General features: G+C 41.6%; 1 protein-coding gene across 1 annotated transcript in view; it reads left to right on the top strand.

The window, feature by feature from the left end:
• The first annotated feature begins 2,637 nt into the window (after nt 1-2,637).
• Nucleotides 2,638-14,464, top strand: part of hapln1b (hyaluronan and proteoglycan link protein 1b) — a 41,447-nt gene continuing 29,620 nt past the window's right edge. The window contains exon 1 of the mRNA XM_017407916.3: nt 2,638-2,979. The gene's annotated coding sequence lies outside the window, so the exon portion shown is untranslated. The remainder of the gene's footprint in view (nt 2,980-14,464) is intronic.

The raw sequence follows: 14,464 nt of genomic DNA, 5'->3' as shown, positions 1-14,464 counted from the left end.
GACCTCTAGGCACAATACTGTCAAAAAGTAACAAGGTATGTTTTACTTTGAGTGTATCTTACTATAATCTATTCAACAACTGAAATTTTTGCTTACATACGAATGCAAGAGACATTTATCCAAATTACAGCTCTTTTCATTTATAAGGAATATTTTTAAATAATAATAATAACAAAAGATGCATCTAAGCAGTGGGAAGGCAGGCAAACAACATAAAAAAGAAAAATTAATAGTCATTCCAAATCATATGTGCACACAAGTTTCTCAGACTAGAAGGAATAAAACTAAGTACAGCACAAAGAAAGACTAAGACTTAACCATCAGAAGGGCTTAGCTGCTACCACTGCAAACTCTTAGCTAATTAAAAGGACAAATAACATCAAATTAGTGGGTCAGTGAAAGCATCTGGAAAGGATGCCCCCTGGACAACTCTTTAGGGACACGTTGGAGAGACTGTCTCTCGGCTGGCCTGGGAACGTCTTGGAATCCTCACAGAGAAGCTGGAAGAGGTGGGCGTGGAAAAAGATGTCTGGGACTCCCTGCTCACGCTGCTGCCCCCATGACCCAACTCCGGAACAAGCCACAGATAATGGATGGATGGATGGATGGATGGATGGATGGATGGATGGATGGATGGATGGATGGATGGATGGATGGATGGATGGATGGATGGATGGATGGATGGATGGATGGATGGATGGATGGATGGATGGATGGATGGATGGATGGATGGATGGATGGATGGATGATAGCATCTTGATAGCATCTTGTCATATTTTAACACTAAAGAAACCAAAGGGCCTCTCATCAGAGGCTTCATTCCGGTTACCTAATAATGAACATTTCAAAGCCTGAATTGATAGCATTATGGTGTTAGCAGTACCCATGATACAATAATCTGGAAAAGCAAACAAAATAACCATAAAAGCTGAAACAGAAGAAATCCATTCCCATCAGCAGAGTATGTTATAAGGTGTTCCTTATCATCAGAGAGCTCAAGGTTGTGATCATTCTTTATTCCTTTTAAATTATGTGCACAAAAATGTGATTTGCTGGTGATTTCAAAGCAATCGAGGCTGCACCTGAACAAGGTAAAGAACTGTTAAACATCGATCCTGCCACAGACTCAACACAAGTATTATCTAGCTCATGAACTGCTTTGAAAACGTCAACTGTTTGGAAATGTCTATGCACAGTGGAGCTGACTCTGGAGATAAGGACATATGGTAAGATAATACAGGTTCTGATAGAAAAAAAAACTATGCTGATTTGTTGCAGTATTGTTACATCTATTCTGACTTAAAGGTGGTCAGTCAAGATCATAAAGTATTGATTCATCAACACTGTGTCTTTATTTATTTAAGTACAGCTTGGTTGTCTTTGTAAATGCTAACTTTAGTGCAGATACTGCTTTTACAAGTCACCTGTGGGGAGTATTGTCATAAATGAAATGCCCGTCATTTTAATGTATCAAGCTGATGACATTGTCAAGATCTGTTGAGCACTCTGCAACTTGAAGCCATCTTTGTCCACTTTGAATGACTTCAGCACTTTTACTGGCTGACATTTGAACATGTTTGCACGCAAATGTAAACCACCAGCGCAGAAAATCTAACTGACAGATAATTCAGTTACTGATTCAGAGACACCAAAGAACTATAACATAAATAAGAAATATGTTCCGACAACACAAAGACCATCAGTGGTGTCCAACCCTGGTCCTGGAGGGCCACTATCCTGCATGTTTTAGGTGCTTCTCTGCTTTGACACAACTGATTTGAATGACTGAGTGATTAACAGGCTTCTGCAGAACTTGAAGATCTGATGAAGAACAGGGAAACAACTAAAACATGCAGGTTGGTGTTCCTCCAGGAGCAGGTTGGACACCGCTGATTTAGGCAAAGATGGATGAGAAGAAAGCCACACAGAAGCATCAGCTATGGGCCATCAGCATCCAAGTTCGCAATATCGTCCTCACCATCACAAAGCTCTGATCTGATGAATATCTTCTCTAGCAGCTGGGATCAAAAATTGGCGTGAAAAAATAAAATAAATTAAAAGCAAACATTCATTTAAAGAATCCCCTGCCATCTTGAATGCAAAGTTCTAAAGAAAAAAATGTGTTAGCACTCAGGATCTGGGTTGGGGATTACTCTCGGCTAATACCACATGTCTGTAAAGTTATAGGCATTTGATTAGCTTTGGCAGCCGTCTTGGTGGACTCCAAAAGGTAATCAGATGGAGATGTGCCCCACTGTCTGAGAGATTTACTGAAATCCCTCCAAGGGTTCATGACACAGACTCGGACATGCATTGATAGGCCATGAAAATGAGCACTTTTCTCAGAAAAGTCAACATCCACATAGACAGGTGAGCTGAATGTATCTCTCAAGACTGTACCATGAAATGTTTGATAAGGGGGAAACATGTAAGTTGAGTAACTGAATGCAGAGATTCAAATCTCCGGCACACAGCCTTCTGCTGACAACAGCCACGGTTTTAAAGCTGATATATTCTTTAAATAGGATGGAATAGGCTGAGGAGGCTGGGGGGAGGGATAGGAGGAACTCCTAATCAACTTCACCGCGCATTGAGCAACTTTTTCTGGGTCCCTCCCTTGTTTGACACTTTGCCCGAAACTGGGTTGAGAGATCGTGTCACAAAACAAGAACAAGAAGAAGAACAAGAAGAAGAAAAAGAGGCTGGAGATCATCAGGGCGCGCGGACTTCCCCCGCAGAGAGGGTGATGAAAGCGGGCCAAACTGCCCACGGTGACGCCCCGATCCCTGTTTGCGTTCCACCTGCACGCGCCTCCTCACCCGGCGAGGAAGAGCGCGCGCCGTGCCTCCCCCAGAGGAGCCGCTGTTGGACAGGAAGCACGCGCCTGTCTCTCCTGCCTTCACGTGCGCAGCCGTCGTGCGCCTCAGTTGTTTTCTTGGCCGCAGGAGAGTTTGACTTCCAGCCCCAACATAAATCCAGGTAAAGAGGGTTTTTTTTATTATCATTAATTATTCTTTTTATTTTTACAACTAAACAAAATAAGTTAAATTTGATGAAGTGACGTGAGAGTGTTTATAACGCCATGAATGCCTTTTTAAAGCTCTTATTGACATGAATCTGCAGTAAACATTATGTAGGAACCTTATATTTAAAAAATGAAAAGCTCCACTTATACCAAACAACCACCTTAAAACATTTTATGGCAAATTGAGTTAAATAAAAACAAATATGCTAATGTCAGATTTATTGTCACAAGGAATAAACACAATTAGCATTAAAAAAAAGAATCATAGTTTTTATGGTTTCTGGTGGTGCTATTATGCCCTTGTTTAATAGTATTATCAGCCAAGTTTGTGTAATTAAACTGTAATTAAAACTATTTGGGAGGACAGGCCTCTGTCTTTGTTGTTTTCTGATTTGGCAGATGAAAAGTTTGGGAACCATGCCATTAAGGCAAATTAATTCATTCTTAATGTTGGTATTTGCCGGTGTTTGGCTTATTTTGAACACACGCGAGTCCCGCTTTGTTTGTTGTGTTTTGTTTTTGACTGCAAAACCAATGAGCTTGCACAAAAGATATCTACTCAAACCCCTCTATCAGCAGATCTTAACCCTTAAAGGTGCTCGAAGCAGAGTTTCTGCTAATTCTAGAATATAGGAGAACAGCAAGCAGGTCTGATGTACGTCTTGGGTGCAGGTTCAGGTTCAATTTCCTGCTGGAAAGTTTGTCGCTCTCCACCAAAATGAGCTGTCGTGTTTGCATTAGACGCTTGTTTTAGCCGACTCACAAGGAGCCACTCTTCTGGATATTTCCACCCCCTTGTCACGCTGCATGCAGGGGCAGACTCAGGAGAGCACATCTGTGGGGCTTCATTGTGCATTCTCCTCTCCCTTGACTGAGATCATCAGGGAGAATGTGAGTTCTCCATTATTTTAGCAGAAGTAAACTTTAAATCCTATACCTTTAACTTAGTTTCTTTGCAGGTTAATATTGTTATGTGTGCATCACCAAATGTCTGCTTATACATCCACTTTCTGTTCCCACTTAATCCCGTTCAGGGCCACAGTGGGGTTGGTGTCCAGGGTTAGGTGACAGGTGGGGTACACCCTGGACAGGTCACCAGTCGATCATCTCATCACCAAATGTATATTTCGGTTTGTTTCCACTGCATCAACCTTTCCCAAGAACAAAAAGTACCAGAAACAGTTTGAAGATTCCGAATGAATGTTCTCAAGGTTCAAGAAATTTCAGGGTAGTGTTTTTACCCAATTTGTACTCAGACTCTCAAATCCATTCTTCCTACCTGCCTCGCCCACTGCTCGAATATTAAAGTCTAAAGCCGTGGTTCTCAAACTGTGGTACAATTACCATTGGCGGTAATCAGGATCCCTCTAGTACAGGGGTGGCCAATCCTGGTCCTGGAGGGCCACTATCCTTTCATCCACTCGTCGTTCACCTCTGCAGATAATCATGTTTGTGAGACGCGTCATAGTTGCGGTCGACCGTGTTATTGCAGAAGGAGGTTGAGTGATTTAGAGCTGCGAGCACCAGGGCTGTGAGCGTCTCCCAGCCCAACAACTCCTCTCTGTGTGCTGGCTTAGACTTGGCGGCTCCACCCTGACGCCCACCCATTACCCCCGNAAACACACACACACATGCATGCTTATATAGGGGTCTGCAGTGGCCTATTTTAACCCATCAAATAAAAGGGGGTGTTATTCTCCGCCATGTCATGCACAGTCAGCTTTAATTTGTTCAGATTAGGGGTGATTGGGACACAATGGGTTAAATGAGATTTTTGGCTTTTTTTTTTTTGTATGTTGTTTTTAGTATTCTGTGGCTTTTTACTTACCTCATGAATCGCTGTTTCTGTTGCGTTACCGTGTTTTCAATTCAGTATTTTCCTGAGCTCATTTCTGTTTAGAACAGATATAAATAGAGCTAAAGCATTCCCTTAAAGTTGAGGTGGTTTAAAGGGCAATCTCACTGCTGAGACATACAAACTCAGATGAGCAACAAGTGTACACGCAGCCTATCCAGGAACAGTTTCTATAACAAATACACAGCTTAAGTATGACCCTAATTCTGAAAAAGTTGGGGCATTGCGTAAAATCTAAATAAAAACAGATTGCAATGATTTGCAAAAGCCATAAACCCATATTTTATTTACAATGGAACATTCTAAACATATGAAATGACTAAACTAATAAATTGTATTGTTTTTAGAAAATAAAAAGCTAATTTTGAATTTTATGCCAACAACACATCTCACAAAAGATGAGACGGGCAACAAATTGTTTGTCTCTGTATGAATATGAAACAACTGGAGGAGCATGTTGCAACTAATTAGGTTAATTGGCAACAGGTCAGCAAGAGGGAGCTTAAGCTAGCCTTTTAGAGAAGCTGAATCTCTCAAGAGTAAAGATGGGCAGAGGTTCACTAGTTTGCAAAAGACTGCGTCTTAAAATACTGGAACAATTTCAGAAAATGTCCCTTAGACTTTGAATATCCCATCATCTACAGTTCTTAATATCATCAAAAGGTTCCAAGAATCTGGAGAAAACTCTGAGCTCAACAGATAAGGGCCTGTTCCATGTGTGTGTGTGTGTGATTCTGATTTAATTATTAGGCCGGAAAGACTTTCACCAGCAGGAGGGTGACAAAAGGCCCCAAATTTGTGGACACAAAGCAATAAAACAAATGTTAAGCAACTTATATGATATCTTTTTTTCACAGAAAATGAAACACAAATAGTACAATTCATGTGGTTAGCTCGTGTTTAAGTCAGGGGTGGCCAACCCTGGTCCTCGAGGGCCACCATCCTGCATGTGATACTTGTTTCCCTGCTCCAACACACCTGATTCAGTGGTTAAATTGCCTCTTTATGTTCTGCAGAAGCCTGTTAGTCACCCATTGATTCAAACCAGGTGTGTTGGAGCAGAGAAACAAGTAGAACATGCAGGATGGTGGCCCTCAAGGACCAGGATGTGACATGCCATTTGTTTAAAGGGAGCTTTGGCAAAATAGGTACTTACTAGAAGTAAGTTCTTTATACTAGCAACAGAAAAAAAATGAATGGCCAAAGAAAGTGGGTGCCTCAGGAATATGTAGATTAAAAATGTTAATGATTCTGAAGGTCAGAGATTCAGACCTGGGTTTCATATGACACTCACTGCTGTACTAACAAGGTGGCTTTACGAAGAGTGCCTACTGGAAGCCATTTCTCTGTACTTTCTCCACTATTCCAGTCCTTAGGCAGCCTTTCTATATGTTAATGCTTCTGCATGTTGGCTATTAAAAGTCTGAAAAATAGTAAAACAATATTACAAAACAACACACTGTAACTGCAACTCCTGAGGTCATCTTGTGTTGGTAAAAAACAAATAGTTTTGTCTACAGCTCATCCCATTGTTGAACATCCTGTACCACTCAAGTCATTACTAGTTACTCTGATTGAGAAAACCAGACCAAGATGAGGCAGGATTTGATTATGGTAAGGATCAGGGTCTGGTGGTAAATCATAAAGCGGGCATAAAACAAAATCAATGAATTCATGCTAATGTCTTTTGCATGTTTTTTTTTATTTGTGTTTCCACTAATTTTCCCAGCATTAGTTTGTGCTTCACAGAGCTTGTTTTCAGTTCTTTAGAAATTCATGTCTGAACTGCTGTTGGTTTTATGTCTTTTTCCAAATAGCTCTGTGGAGAATTAAGTTTACAGTGTCTAACATCCAGAGTTTGCCTGAAGCTTGTGAAAAATCTTCAACTTTTGCAAGTGATTTTCGAGAGACTATGACGTGTGCCAAGAAGACAAACAAAAACAAATTTGCTTCCAAGTTAACAAGCTGCTCAAAACCAGTGTGCAAGAGACTTTACAGACTTTAGACAGGATTTATTTAGCCATGTTTATCTCTGGGTAAATTTAAACTGCAGCTAGCCCCAAACAGTTCAATCCTTTTAGCTTATTTTATTAGCACAAAAACAACTAAATACTTGGACAACTCCAGATGGTAAATCATGCAAAAAGGAAAATCAGCACCAACCAGGATATAAACACTAACTGATACTATTAATTAACATTTTACCCACTTTTCAGTTACAATTATAACATCAGTGTCCTAATCAAAAAACACAATCACTCCATTGTGTTAGAAGAGAGTTGGAAAAAAACAATTGTGGTTAAGATGAATAGATATTTATACATAACACAATGCATAAAAAAATCTAATTTTATATAAAGTGTCACAGGATTATCAAACTTTATGAGTGCACCTCTGGAATACTGTAAAGACTGGAATTAAAACATATTAATAGAAAAGTAAAAGTCATGTGGAAGTGTCATCATGTTTTAAAGGCTTATTTATTCTGTGAAGTGTAGGAAATGTTTGCAAAGCAGTGATTTTAATTTTGTTCCCCCACATTAGCACTTCTTATTCTTGCATCTATTTGATGCCTGAATTTGGTTTTAGATGTCTACTAACATATAACTTTTAGAGCATGTTTATACTGATTTTGTCTTAAAATGTAATGGACTGTTCAGTTGTAGTTTATAATGTAGTTAATATGTTGTTCACTGGTAACTAAACTGAACATAACTTTACTATATGTTTTCATGGAAAAAGTTCACAAAAGCTGTATTATTGTCTTGTTTAACATCATATTTACAAAACTGACTACACCTCTCCCAGACCAATCTTCATTTAGATTTCTTCTCTTTCATGTTTGGTATTATTTACCGACATGGTTTCCTCAAACTGGTTCAGCAAAGAAGTTAAAATAAGACTTTTTCTTATGGCTCTATAACAACTTACAACACAGTCATAAAGAAATTGATTTCTTTAAATTGAACACTAGGGGGTGTAGTACATTGATTGTTCAGACGTATGGACATATACCAAATGAAAAAAACAAGCCATTGCAGTCCCACTGTGCTCCATACTGAGAAGTCTTTGTAGCTGCTGAGGTGGTGTGATTCTGACGTGCAATAAAAACTCCAGTGGACTGAAAACTTCACATCACCCACAGAGAAAATATCCATTCTGTGCAATAAGGAAACTCATGAAAGAGTTTATGAATACCTCAAAATGTGTGTGCAATACCCCACCCTTTTCATCAATACCCCACTCATATGCAAATACAGAGACACTTTTAAGGAGTGTCGGCGCCTGTGGTCTTGACAAGGTCTGCTTTTCCAGAGCAGCGTGTCCTACAGCTGCTTAAACCTCTTACAGCGCGGTGTTCCAGTTCCAGTACAGAAATGCTGAGTGCTGAAGTACTCGAGCTCCTGCATCATTTTTCATCAGCCTGAGAGCAGCCAACTGTTGAAAAGTCTAAAAGAAATACTTGATGATACTGTTGAAGCGCAGTGCATTCCCATGTTTAATTCATCCATCCATTTTGTTCCACTTATCTGAGGTCAGGGCAAGAAGTAAGGTCCTGGAAGGAAACCCAGACATCCCTCTCCCTAGCTCCACTCCCCATGTCTTACTGGGGAATCTTAAGGAACGCTACAAGCAGGATCAACAGTCCAATCTGCACCAGGAACAAGACTGACTTTGTCCCAAGAGTGTAGACACACCTCTTCCTTTGGGTCTACAGGGATAGGATAGTAGGATTGGGAGTCTGTAGGCACCTCACAATTTGATTCAATTACGATTTAGAGGTCTGGGCCGATGCAGTGATAAAACAATGATTGACGCATTTCAACTATCCTCATGCACTGCCCCTACTTCCCCTTCTTTGACTACTTGGTAGTTTTAAGGCAAAGTATTTGTGTACTTCCAATTAATTTACTTCCAGTCACAAATCTCACTCAGCCACCTTGTGCATGTGTTTATTATGTTCAAGCCATCGACTGTCCAGGCTCTGCACTTCCACACTTCTGAGTTTCACCTTTTTGTGTTCCTCAACATGATGTTATCATTTAACACTGAAAGTTGATTCTGAATCTTTCTTGTCAGCAATGAGATGCATCTAAAAATCGATTCAACCCCCGACCCCTACCGGACAGTCCTTATAAGTGACCCCCTACATCCCACACTTTCACAGCACCTACACAAAATGCTACAGGGGAGGCAATCATAAATCTTCAGATTCACAAACACATCCGGACTGGACAATAAAACGGCCGTAAACCCTTTGTCGACTCTGCAAGGCTAAAGATCTGCTCCTCTGTTCCTCCTGATGATTGATCGGAGTTATCTTTCCAACACCCTAGAGTAAATTTTCACATGGAGGCAGAGCAGTGTGATCCCCTGTTAGTTGGAACACACAATATTGGCACCATCATTCCAGTCTACCACTCCAGAGGCATCAACCCAGTCAATGTGGATTTGACAAAATTAAAATCAAATCCCTATTGTATCTGTTCAGTTTGTATCAGTTTCCTCTTTTTCTCATTTAGCTTCTTTTGTGTTATTTAGATATGTTTGCGATTGTTGTTTGAGGGTTTTCCCGAGTTTAGCATCTTGTTGCACCACAAAGCAAATACATAGGGGTTGCAAAATATGTGCAAAAATGGAACAGGCAGAGTGTATATTTTTAATCAATCTGGGTCTCTGTGTTCATGTGGCACTGTTTAGCCTGAGTGAATTCCTTTGTCCTAACAAAAGAAAGTAAACACACTTATCTGCTCTTTTCCCCTTGTAAATGTCCCCTCAGCTCACTATCAGAATTTAGAGCTTTTAGTGTTTCACACCTCATTTAGTTTTCTCGACAATGGAGTTTTTGCGAGGGTCAGGTATTTTGGTTTGTAGCTCTGTCATAAATATCTGTCAACAATGGCCCCAGACATGGAAGGAGTTTAATCTTATTGGGAAATAAAAAATAATATGAAGTCTCCAGGAACAGAGTAATACTCCTATAACCTTTGTGCGGACTTTTGAAGTTGTTATCTGCCATATCAAAGTAAACCACAGTATCTATATATGGTTAGGATGTAAAAGAGGAAGGCGCCTTGAGTAAGAGGCAAAATGTTTTTTAAGAATTAAAGAAGTCAAGTTTCTCATATTTCAAACACATTGTGGGGTGACTGATGGGGCACATGTCAGGAATAAAGTGTTCATAAGATATGAAGCTCATTTTCTTTGCAGTAAATATCAACATTCAGTCAGTGTCCATTGTTTTAACCATACAAATAAACCCAATGTTTGAACTGCTAGTTTAGTTTTGAGTCATCTTTGCCTTGGTTGCACTGTGTTGCACACTCGAACAAAATTGATGTCGAGACATGCGGTGGTTGTAAATTTTCTTTACTTTCTTCTTTTCTTCTGAACATACAAACACATGTGTCAGTTCGACGTGCGTTACACATATATCTGAGTTGTCTTCTTCTACGTCTTCTAAGTCACTAACTGAAACTTAGGACCCGAGGCTGCCCCAAGCGCCTGTTGAAAACTAATCTTTTTCAAACCTCGCCTCTCTCTCAGCTAGAACCGTTATCATCAATATTCAGCTAACCATCGACAATGAAACAGTGTTTTTAGTAACTAAACAAAACAAAATATTCATAGGAAGGAGAATAGAATAGTATAATAAAAAGGGGGGGGTCCTTTGACATAAAGTCCCCAACAACTGGTCCCCCACACTCACCCCCTCAAAAGAAATGTCGTCCCGACATAATGACATCTCTGGAGGAACTGAGTCTTCAGCTGGTATGGTGACAGGTTTGGAAGACAGTCTCTTGGTACACTTTTCTGTGTGACACAGTTCTTAACATGGCATCTATCCCCCTCTTCATGTCATGTTGAAACAATAGACATTACTGGCCAGGTAATATCTGTAAGGTTACTCTGCCATCTCTGCAGGTTGTGTATCTCAGACTGTAAAGTTTGACTATAAGTTCCTGCCCCATGACCCTTTATTCAGACCCACTTATTCTACTATATGCTTAACATAAGTATCAGTCTAAATCAACCTAATAGTGGTCCAAACTTCAGATGTGCACTAATCAGCTATCAATATACATGAAGCTTATTATTCTAATCACCTGTGTCCTGTGTAGCTACCTAACTGGTGTACCATAACCTGAACATGTTACTGAACAATGTAACCTAACCACAATATGAACTAAACTTTACTTGTGCCTAACCATAAGTGTTGGTTGGCCTAGCCTGCTGTATGTGAGCGTTTTGGGTGGATTTCGTGGTCTAGAAGGATACTGTCTTGAAACAGAACACTGTGGTTCCGGCCCTCTCTCGTCTGCTTCATCCGATGACACCATCTCGCCAGCATCTTGGTCGTCTTGTCCAACAGATGACACCGCCTCGCCAGCATTTTGTTCAACAGCTTCATCACATGGCGCCGCTTCTGCAGGATCTTCTTCATCTGCTTTATTAGATGATGTGTGCTCCTCTGCCGCCATTTCTTCTTCCTCTCCGTCCATTTCTCCTTCCCGCTCCACCTCTGATTCTGAGGTCACTTGAGCATCCTCCGCTCCTCTCCTCAGCTGACTTTCAACTCGTTCTGGTTGTGCTTTTGGATGGGTGATGGACCTCCAGTTGTCTTCGTCATCAGAACTGCTGTCATCACTCTTGTCCATACAATCTTCCTGCTTCCCTCTGATTCTACTCTGCCGTTGCCTTTTCTTGTCCATCATGTTTCTCACATTTTTCTCTGTTTCAGCAGTCAGGAAATCACAAGGCAACAGTAAGTTTCTGTGCAAAACTCTGACCTTCCCTGTACCTTTCTCAGGATGTACTGCATAAACAGGACTGTCCTTGTGTTTTCGTTCAGTGACTACATAGACCTTGTCCTCCCAGTATGACCTGAGTTTTCCTGGTCCTCCTCTCTCCTTGAAATTCCGCACCAAGACCCTAGATCCTGGCTGCAGTTCCACTCCATGAATTCTTCGGTCGTACTCCATCTTTGCCCTGCTCCGCTCCTTATGTGCTGTCTCAGATGCCAACCTGTAAGCTTCTTGCATCCTTTTTCTCCACTTACTGGCATAATCACTGTGAGAGGCGCTCTGATCAGTTGGAGTCAACCCAAACATCATGTCCACTGGCAGCCGAGGACTCCTGCCATAAAGAAGGTAGTACGGTGCATATCCGGTTGCTTCGCTGCGCGTACAATTATACGCATGCACCACTTTGGGCAGGGAGCTCTTCCAATCTGACTTTTCCTTTTCTGTCAGGTTTCTGAGCATTGAAAGAAGAGTTCGATTGAATCGTTCCGCTTGACCATTTCCAGCTGCATGGTAGGGAGTTGTACGGGAGCCTTGAATACCACAATACTTTTCCAGCTTAGAAAACAGCTTGTTTTCGAATTCCTTGCCTTGATCGTGATGTAGTTTAGCTGGAAATCCAAACTTTAGGGCAAAGTCTCCGAAGATCTTTTCTGCAGCAGTCTTTGCTGATTTGTTTGTGCATGCATATGCTTGAGCAAAGCGTGTAAAGTGGTCTATGACAACAAGGATGTATTCATATCCTCCTTTACAACGCTCCAAATGAAGGAAGTCAATGGAGACCATCTCGAACGGGTGAGTGGTAACAATATTGACCAATGGTGCTCTTATTTTCCTATTTGGATGTTTCCGCTTCAGGCAACTACAAACCTTTGTCATATAGTGTTCCACATCCCTTTTCATATATGGCCAGTAAAATCGGTCACGGATTAAGTTCAATGTTCTTTCCACACCAAGATGTCCCATTTCCTCATGCAGTTCTTTAAATATCAGCTGGTGGAACACTTTGGGCAGCACCAGTTGAACTCGATTGGAGGATTTCCTAAAAAGGATGCCATCTTCATTGACACACAGTTTGTTTCTTTCTCTAGCGAATACAGAGATGCCATCGCGCCAATTTCTTTTGGCATGCTGGGGCCACTGTTTTCTCATCACAAACTCACGCACCTTTCCAATCATCGAATCTTCTTCCTGTGCTTTTCTGAGGTCCTCTTCTGGTATCTTGGTCACTGATGGTGTTATGTGTTCCCGTTCATCATTGCAGGTTGCCATTATGACTGCAGGACACAACCATGGTTCTTGATCCTGGGATGTTAGTTGGACTGCTTGTGTGACAGAGGAGATTACCTCTGGCTCCATCTCCTGGACACATGTCCGCATATACTCCTCCACGTCCAGAGGCATCCTTGACAGCCCGTCTGCATCCCCATTAACTTTCCCCGGTCGATACTTGATGGAGAAGTTAAAGTCTGCTAATTCGGCTATCCAACGGTGTGTGGTGGCGTTTAGCTTGGCTGATGTTAAAACATAGGTTAAAGGGTTATTGTCTGTGTAGACTACAAAAGAGGGTGCATAATACAGGTACTCTCTGAATCGCTCACAGATTGCCCACTTCATTGCTAAGAACTCTAACTTCCCAGAATGGAGGTGGTAATTCTTTTCTGGAGGAGTTAGTGTTCTTGACCCATAACCTATGACCACGAGCTTGCCTTGTTGTCTTTGGTACAATACTGCACCGAGGCCTTCTTGAGAAGCATCACAGTGCAATACAAATGGTTTCTCAAAGTCAGGGTAACCTAATAGTGGAGGAGACAGCAAATACTCCACTAGCTGACAGAGAACATCCTTATGATGCTTTGTCCATTCGATTGGATGGCTTGAGGGAAGCTGGTCTGAGCTTTTGTGTTTTCCCTTCTTCGTTTTTGACCCTCCTCCTTTCACTACCTTTCCAGGTTTCTTTTCTGTGGACAGCAGACTGTACAGGGGCTTAGCAGTGCGTGAGAAGTTGGGAATATATGGACGATAGTATGATAGAAAGCCCAACATTTTCCTCAAATCTCCCACTGTTTTTGGTATGTGGTCTTTGAGTGCTTGTACTGGTGCGATCTCAGCAGGATCCATGCAGTAGCCATCCTTGGATACAATTTTTCCCAGAAACTTCACCTTGTCTTTGAAGATTTCACATTTTCTTGGCGTTAATTTCACTCCATGAGTCTGATAACGACGCAGCACCTCTCTCATGTCGCGTAGGTGATCCTCAAATGACTGGCTGTGGACTAGATTGTCATCCAGATATGGCTGGGATGTTTCATCTCTGAGACCTGCAAGGCACTCCTCCATACTGCGCTGGAACTCCGCTGGAGCTGAGGACAGACCAAAGGGAATCCTGATCCACTCATATAAACCCCAAGGTGTTATGAATGCGGTCAGTGGTCTGCTACTCTCCTCCAGGAAACCCTGATGGTATGCCTTGCCCTGGTCCAAGACAGAGAACCATGCACTTCCGCTCAGGTTATTAAGCATATCCTGCACTCGAGGGATGGGATGGCGATCCGGAATGGATTTCCGGTTCAGCTCACGATAATCCACGCACAAGCGGAGGCTCCCATCTTTCTTTCGCACACAAACTATTGGTGATGAATATGGAGATCTGGACTTTTGAATCCAACCTCTGTTCAGCAGGTCTTCCAGATATTCCTTCACCTCCTTAAGAAGCGGTTTGGGGACAGATGTGTAAGTCCGCCTTACTGGAGTTGTGTCGCTTAACCTGATTTTTAGCTG

This window comes from Kryptolebias marmoratus, linkage group LG14, assembly GCF_001649575.2.
Source record: "Kryptolebias marmoratus isolate JLee-2015 linkage group LG14, ASM164957v2, whole genome shotgun sequence".
Taxonomy (NCBI): domain Eukaryota; kingdom Metazoa; phylum Chordata; class Actinopteri; order Cyprinodontiformes; family Rivulidae; genus Kryptolebias; species Kryptolebias marmoratus.
The sequence above is the reverse complement of the archived record's forward strand: the minus strand, read 5'-3'. Positions and strand labels throughout refer to the sequence as shown.